Source organism: Amia ocellicauda, chromosome 6 (assembly GCF_036373705.1).
Source record: "Amia ocellicauda isolate fAmiCal2 chromosome 6, fAmiCal2.hap1, whole genome shotgun sequence".
NCBI classification, from domain to species: Eukaryota; Metazoa; Chordata; class Actinopteri; order Amiiformes; family Amiidae; genus Amia; species Amia ocellicauda.
This window is the reverse complement of record NC_089855.1, coordinates 44,825,954-44,834,186: the sequence shown is the minus strand read 5'-3', so window position 1 is coordinate 44,834,186 and position 8,233 is coordinate 44,825,954. Positions and strand designations below refer to the sequence as shown.

The following is an 8,233-nucleotide window of genomic DNA, read 5'->3' as shown; positions in this document are numbered from 1 at the left end:
GAGACAGACTGTCAGTGTTTTCGGTGCTCAGCAAAGCGCTAGCAGACTGTGGGGCTGAGAAGATCCTGGTTTTGGGGGGGTGATTGGAACTGTACTGTGGACTATAGTTTAGATAGGAATCATTTGGAGCCCAGTCCACAGTCGGCAAAACAGCTGGAAGGTAATACACAGTTGCACAATCTGGTCGATGTCTGGAGGAATGCCAACCCAAAGGTGAAACAGTACACCTGGGTGAGGCCGGGTTCTAGCATTATGTCGCTAGCCAGGCTGGATAGATTTTATACCTTTAGACATCATGTCAATCTGATCGGTGGCTTCCATATCACCCCCACCTGACCACTGACCACTGTCTCATCACTGTGAGTGTCACCCTGCCTCCTGTCCGGCTGCGCAGTGCCTACTGGCTTTTCAATAATAGCTTGCTGCAGGACAGGATTTTTTGTAAATCTTTTCTTTTCTTTTGGCAGAGATGGAGATCAGAGCACCCTAGGTTTGCCTCCCTGAGACAGTGGTGGGACATTGGCAAGGTTAAGACCAGGCTCTTCTGCCAGAAGTACACTGAGCATAGGACTGACAGCTTGAATGAATCTATGAAGGAATTAGAAGGAGAGATTCAGGTGCTCCACCGAGCCTTGGACGCTGGAGATTCGGGGGCATTAGAGGACCTCAAAGCTATGCAGCAGGCATTGTCAGAGCTGCTGGGGACGTGGGCTCGAGGGGCAATGGTGCGCTCGCAGTTCAAGAGCCTGACACAGATGGATGCACCCATCAAGTTCTTCTTTGATTTTTGTTGCTCAGCCTGAGGACGGCTGAGGGCCGCATGCTGCAGGATGGGCAGGAGATGCGTAGTCATGCCACATAGTTCTATAGGGAGCTGTATTCTGCAGAGCCGGGCAGCCTGGAGCAGCAGCAGCAGTTTCTGTAGGGTCTGCCTAAGGTCCCACAGGATGGGGTCAAGGGGTTAGAGGCCCCACTAACCCTGGCAGAGCTGACCTGCGCAATGCAAGAGCTCAATAAGGGCTGGGCACCGGGGCTGGATGGGCCCGGACCTGCTCTCAGTGCTGCAGGAGGGCCTGTGAGCTGGGCTGCTGCCCATTAGCTGTTGTACAGCTGTTCTGACCCTGCTGCCCAAGAAGGGGGATCAGTCCTCCATTGTGAACTGGAGGCCAGTGGCGCTGCTGTGTCAGGACTATAAGATCCTGTCTAAGGCTCTGGCTAAGCGGCTCAGAGACATCATGCCGGTCGCAGTGCCTGTTTCAGGTGCTGAGAGCAGTTGGTGTCGGCCCACGGTTCGTAGAATTTATTCAGCTGCTGTACTATCATGTGTTTAGTGTGCTGAAGATCAATGGTGGCCTGAGTGAGCCTATCCCCATCCATAGAGGCATCAGACAGGGCTGCAGTCTGTCAGGGATGGTATACTTCCTTTCTATCGAGCCCCTGCTGCACAGGCAATTGCTAGCTGGGCTGTCCATCCCTTGTCACCCAGAGCAGGTGGTCAGGGTGTCGGCCTATGCTGCTGAGACACAGAGTCTGGCCAGCGAGACGTCCAGGTCATTGTGGGAGTGTCTGGAGGAGTTCAGCAGGGCCTCCTCAGCCAGGGTCAACTGGGGCAAGAGCAGCGCTCATCTGGTTGGGGTGTGGGAGGGTTCTGCCCCCCCTGCCCTCCCTGCGGGGCTGCAGTGGTCTCACTCAGGACCTCGGGTGCTGGGTGTGACTTTGGGGGAGACGCAGGCGAACTGGGCTGGCTTGCTGTAGAGGGTACAGGGCAGGTTGAGAGCATGGCACTGGCTGCTGCCCCAGCTCTCCCTCAGGGGGAGAGCAATTGTTATTAATAACTTGATGGCCTCCATGCTCTGGCACACTTATGCCTGTCTGGACCCCCCACCGGCCCTGGTGTCCCAGATAGACCCTGCTCCTGGATTTCTTCTGGGACGGGCTGCACTGGGTGCGCAAAGCAGTGCTGTACCTGCCGCTCCAGGTGGGGGGACAGGGGTTGGTAGATCTGTTAAGCAGGCTGAGTGCCTTTTGGCTGCACCCTCCAGATCCCCAGTGTCTCCCGCCCTGGACACTTGTTATGACAGACACATATTTTTACTTAAGACACCTCCCCATATACTTCCTTCCCTGCCTGTTTTTTATAGTACTGTTTTAGAGGTGTGGCAGTGCTTCTCCCTGGGTAGGGAGCTGGGGGGCAGCAGTCTGTATTGGCTGTTAGAGGAGCCACTGCTGTGGAACCCCGGTTTTAGCTGTCCACTCCTGCTCTCCAGCAGCCTCAGGTCAGTCCTGCATAAGGTCGACGTGATCCAGCTGAGGGATTTGTTGGATTTTAACAGGGGACAGTGGGTTGGTGCCGACAGCCTGGCTGCCAGGCTGGGTATGAGGTCACTGAGAGTCGTAACCAGATTTCTCTGGGCAGTACAGAACGCCCTTCCCATAGGCGCTGTGGAGCGGCTTTTCCAGGCTCTCACGCAGCGCTGCTGGCCCAAGGACCCTGACACCGTCTTTCCCCTTGTTTGTCTGTGTCTCTCAGTCCCCCCTAGCTCATCAGGCCGCCTTCTGTTGCCTCACAGTCTCTGTAGTGTGTCTGTCTCCACAGCTCAGCGTCAGGAGTTCTATCAGCTCAGTGAGGGGGAGCTGCACCATCAGCAGCAGCAGCCCCTCCCTGACACCCCCTGGAGGGAATACCTGGCTCTGGGGGAAGATGCCTGCCCGGCCTGGAGGAGCCTGAACAAGCCCCCGCTTCTGCATGGCTTCTGCATGGCGTCATCACAACAAACTCTTTTGCACATACACTGGACCCCACAGTGAGCGACACTGCTCGGCCTGGGATCCAGCTGATCTGTTTGTGAACCGGCCCGCTTTTCCACCGGTTTTGGAATCGAACGCTGACGTCACTGGATGTGGGCGTTCCCAAGCGTGGAGTAGAAGTGGAGAAACACAGCAATAATAATCGGCACCGAGGCGATTGCGTCTTTAACTTCACAATCAAACTCATTCTGCATCTATGGCAAATCGTAACCCTAATGTTACAAATGTTCCCTAAATATGTGTTTTGCAGAATACACAAGCAAACGTTTTGGAATATCAGCTTTTTATCGAGACACATCATAACATTGATGAGAATAATTAACATGAATTAACTTACTGTTGAAGATGTAACCCTTACCCAGTGGCTAACCCTAACTCTATGTTACACATTTTCCCTAAACACTTATTTTGCAAGATCAATAAAGAACCTTTAGGAATTTTAAACTTTTAAAGATACACATAGGTAATACCAATGTGCTTTAACAATGCCGAAATTAATAATGCGTTTATCTTTAATAGTGAAGATATTGTTTAGATGTATATCTTTCATATGCACAAATAGAAAAAAACAGTTTCCAAACTGAATATAGAACTGAAACTTTCAGACAATCCATGAAAAATGGAATGTAATTATTTACACTTCTTAACAATTCAATATATCAATTATATTCATAACCCTAACCCTAACACTAACCCTAACTCTAGGTTACAAATTTTCCCTAATAATAATCCGTATATCTTTAATTGTTTTGACATTATTAAGATATAATACATCTTTCACATAAGGAACATTTGTAACATGAAAGGAAAAACAAACAAATGATTTAATTTTGAAAATATTCAATATTACAGCATACAATTTGTCAGGCTTCATAAAAATTGAATTTATGACATACTCTGTAAAAATCAAGCAAATAACATTTGTTTTTCATTAGAAAAAATATATATAATCAAAGCTATCAGACTTTAGCAGCTGGTGTATGAACACACATACAATTATACAGCATTTGCTGTAGCTTTGCAAGACCTAATTTTAAACGTTGTTGGTAAATTAGATAATTAGTGAGGACCCTCTATTTGCATTTGCTCCCCTCTATAATTGCTAAAATAAAGTTTTACTGACATTTTATTGACCCTACCACTGCATAGGACACATCTGTAACATGAACGCTACTGAATGGCACGTACATTGAAAACTACGGAGAATTGAGACAAATCCAATTTACACTTCATAAATAATCTTAAAACGTTTCCAACCAAGGCAAAACCCACTTGAAAAACATTCATTCACATTCTTGGTAAACAGAAAGAGAGATTGTTACATATGTTCCCTATGATGCATCTACAGTGCCAGAGAGAGACAGACAGACAGACAGACAGACAGACACTAACACAGCCACCCACCCACCCACTCACACACACACACACACACACACATACACACACACACACACACACACACAGCCAGCAAGACACACAGAGTCAGCCAGCTCAGCGATGACATCACGAACCTCTCTCTGAGCTGACTGCTATGACATCACAGAGCACGTGCATTCCGTTGCTTGCCGTCTGTCAACCTCTCAGTCACTGCCAGCCAGACTGCCTGGCTGGCTGGATGGGGGGGCTGTTTGCTGCTGCTGCATACCTTAGCAAGCTTATTTGCTTGACCGGTCTTCCTCCTCCTCCGCCCACATGCCCAGCTCTGCCCGATCTGCTGTTCACCTGGATCACAGCTCCGCCCCAACAAGGCAGAGCCTCCCAAGAATGGTACAAACTCATCCACGTTCCCCTCCATGGAAAGCTTTAGCAAAAGGCAATAACGTTATAAGTAATGAAGAGGAACCCGAGTCCAAGACGCTTCCGACCAGCCATACATATTTGTGTGTATTAAAGATCACATTTTATTACATTTTGTTTTTCTGTACTTCATTACATCTTATTGTGATTTATAATTTTATTGTTTATTTTCCATATGTATGTATGTTTGCATGTCCAATTGCTTTGACAATACAAATGCACTAATTTGAGAGACAGAGAGAGAGAGAGAGAGAGAGAGAGAGAGAGAGAGAGAGAGAATCAATCATACGTCAATCATACTAATCATGAAAATGTTCTTATTATTACATTCTAAGGGTTCTAGTCTATTGTGTATTGTTTTTATTATCAGGCCCTTCTCTTATGTTTTTCAGTTGTTATTATTATTCCGTACAGTACAGGGATTAAATTAAGTTTTTTAACCACAAAGTATTGGCTACAGTTATCATGCCTACTTCACTGTTCATATGCATACAGTTTCTGAGGTCTGGACCACTGCACAGTAGTCCCTGGAGTTGTAGTCCAGACCACTGCAAAATTCGTGCTGAAGTGATCTGGATCACCACGCAATGGCCCAAGGACCACTGCAAACTTGGATTTCATTTTTTTTGTGTAATCCATGTTGCAATAGCACCTACCATGTTCCTTTGTGGTGAGCTGGTTAATTCTGTTCTGGGAAAACCACAATCCTGCAGGTTTAATAAGTCTCTCTACACATCAGTCCCTGAGTACCTTCAACCAATGGTAATTTTGACCAATTAAGCCCAAGAATTGAGTCGATTAAGTTGTCAAGGACTACCCAGTAAAGACGTGAACTCACAACTAGGTCACACTGTGAGCTCTCCAGAGCAGACATTACACTGAGCTCAGTGTGAGCTCACTTAGCGCTTTTCCACCGACATGGTGCCGGTGCTGGAGCCCAAGTTGCAGTTACAAATACAATGCCGAGCACAGCAGTGCAGCGCCACCTCCTCTCTATCCAGAACACAAAGACGTGCATGACTCTAACCTGTCCGGCTTTACAACATGCAACTGAAATATGTTCTTAGGGGAACAACATAACACATAGCGATTTCTCCCTGTTATAAAGTACAATAATGCATAAAGTGTTTCTAATTTCTTTTACGATACCTTTTCATAGATATTTATATTTTTCAATAATAGACTAATGTCTCAGTCTTCCCCCACTTTATTTAAAACGTCCTCGTTTCTTAATTAAATAAATCATACAGTATTTCTAATGTTACATTTTTATATATATATATATATATATATATATATATATATATATATATATATATATATATACACTTTGATTTTCCAAATGATAAACTGATGTTGCAGTAATTTTAGCACAATAGATGTATATCAGTACAATAGGAACTTTTTTTCAAATTAGAAGCCATTACTGGAACTGGAAGTGGGTAAGGGACGTCTCCAGACAAAGCCGTCAGTGTTGATGGCGGACTGACAGGTGCATCATCAGGATCTCTAAACAGCTGTGGAGGTGCTTCTGGATGAGCAGGTAAGTCAGACCAAGGACCTTTGTATGCCTTCAGCCGATTGTAATGTACAATCTATGATTTGGATCGTGGATCTTTTGGGTCATTGATTTCATTGGTCACGCCAGGACAACCATCTTTATCCAACCTCTTCAGAACTCTATATGGCCCTTTCCATCTAGGAGCAAGTTTATTCCTTTGATTGGCTGGATCATCAAGGAAAACAAGATCACCTTCAGCATAGGGGTTAAAAGCAAGCTTTTGATCATAGTGAGTCTTTTGCAGTAGTTTAGATTCTTTCGACTACTCAGCGGCCATGTCAAAAGCATGTGACAGGCGGTTAAAGACATCCTGGGCATAAGCAGCTGGTGTGCCCGGAGTTGCTTGAGTAGTGAATGAACTGCAGTTCAACAAAACGTCCACAGGCAGACGAGGTTCCCGACCATGAGCAAGGAAAAATGGAGTATATCCAGTACTGGAATGTACACTTGAATTGTACGCAAGTTCCACCTGTGAGAGGTATTTGTCCCATTCTCCTCCATTTTGGTAGATGTATTTAGCGAATTGGTCTTTTAATGTCCGGTTCAGTCTTTCCACCATGCCATCTGATTGGGCATGGTACGGAGATGTTCGTGTCTTCTCAGTTCCCAACTTGCTACACAGCTGCTTCACCAGATCAGACTCAAACTGTCTGCACTGGTCAGTGTGGATGGACTCAGGTATACCATGTTGATGGATGAAGTCTTCAAACAAGCATTGAACTACACTTGTTGCACGCTGATCTTTTAAAGGAAAGAGATTCACATAGCATGTAAAATAATCCATTATAACAAGAACATACCTGTTGCCTTGAGAAGTGACTGGTAGCTCAGTGAGGTCAGCAGCAATTTTCTGGAATGGACGATCCACAACAATAGGTTGTAAAGGAGCTCTAGCTTTTGCTGTTGGAGCACTGCGAGTCTGACATGTTAAACACTCTGTACAGAACTTGTAAATGTCACGTGACATGTAAGGCCAATAGCAGATTTTTCTGGCTCTCTGCAAAGTTCGTTCAGTCCCTAAATGTCCACTGAAGACATTTCCATGTAGGTAAGTGAGGTCTGTCTGAATGAGGGATTCAGGAAGAACCAATTGGTAAGTATAGGCTTTCTGCAGAAAGGTTTTAATTTTTTGACAGAGGATCCCATTTTCCAAAGTCAGCGAGGAAACTCATACCAGAGCTTTTTCAGAGCTGACGGGGAGTTTTTGATTCGTCGTGCAGTTGGTCTTCGGTTATCCATTTCTTTCCATTTCATCACAGTTCTCAGAATGACATCCGCTTGTTGTTTCTGCTTCAGTTCATCAATGTCTATTGCTAAATCTTCACAGGTTTGTCTTACAGGAACAGCTTGTTCAGGCTGTAGTTCAGAAGACCAAATGTTTTGCATGTCAGTAGATGACGTACTTTTCTGTTTCTGTGAGGTGACAAGTAAACACTGCACTCCCTTACTACTCTGAAAAAATGTCCGGTCTTCTGGATAAAGCATCAGCGTTGGCATGCTGTGCTCCTTCCCTGTGAATAATTACACAGTCGTACACATCCAGTTCTAGAATCCAACGTCCCCTTCTTCCTGTGGGATCACCATCAGCTGGACTTTTCTTCAGACTCAGCAATGGTTTGTGGTCTGTGACAATTTTAAATGGGGTGCCAGACAGAAAGTGCCTAAAGTGCCACACAGACCAGATTATTGCCCAGAGTTCAAGATCATATTTAGACCATTTTTTCTCTGAAGGAGTGTGGGTGTGGCTTGCGTATGCAATCACTCTTTCTTTTCTGTCTTGAACAAGAGTGAGCACAGAGCCAATTGCATTCTGAGAGGCATCGGTGTAGAATAAGAATGCTAGAGAAAAATCTGGATAGGCCACTACTGGATGTTCAGTTAGAGCACACTTCAGAGAGTAAAAGGCATCTTCACATTCAGGGGTCCATTGAAAAACAACTCCCTTCTGAGTGAGCAAATGCAGTGGTGCAGCTTTTTGGGCAAAGTTTTTAACGAATTGTCTGTAATAGGAACAGACACCCACAAAAGCTCTCACCTCAGTAGGTGTTCTTGGTGTTGGCCAATCTT

General features: G+C 45.5%; 1 non-coding gene across 1 annotated transcript; it reads right to left on the bottom strand.

Moving 5' to 3' along the window:
- Positions 1-4,544: 4,544 nt before the first annotated feature.
- Positions 4,545-4,659, bottom strand: LOC136752013 (U5 spliceosomal RNA). Its single transcript, XR_010817195.1, has one exon. It is a non-coding gene; the product is annotated as a U5 spliceosomal RNA (small nuclear RNA).
- Positions 4,660-8,233: the final 3,574 nt, after the last annotated feature.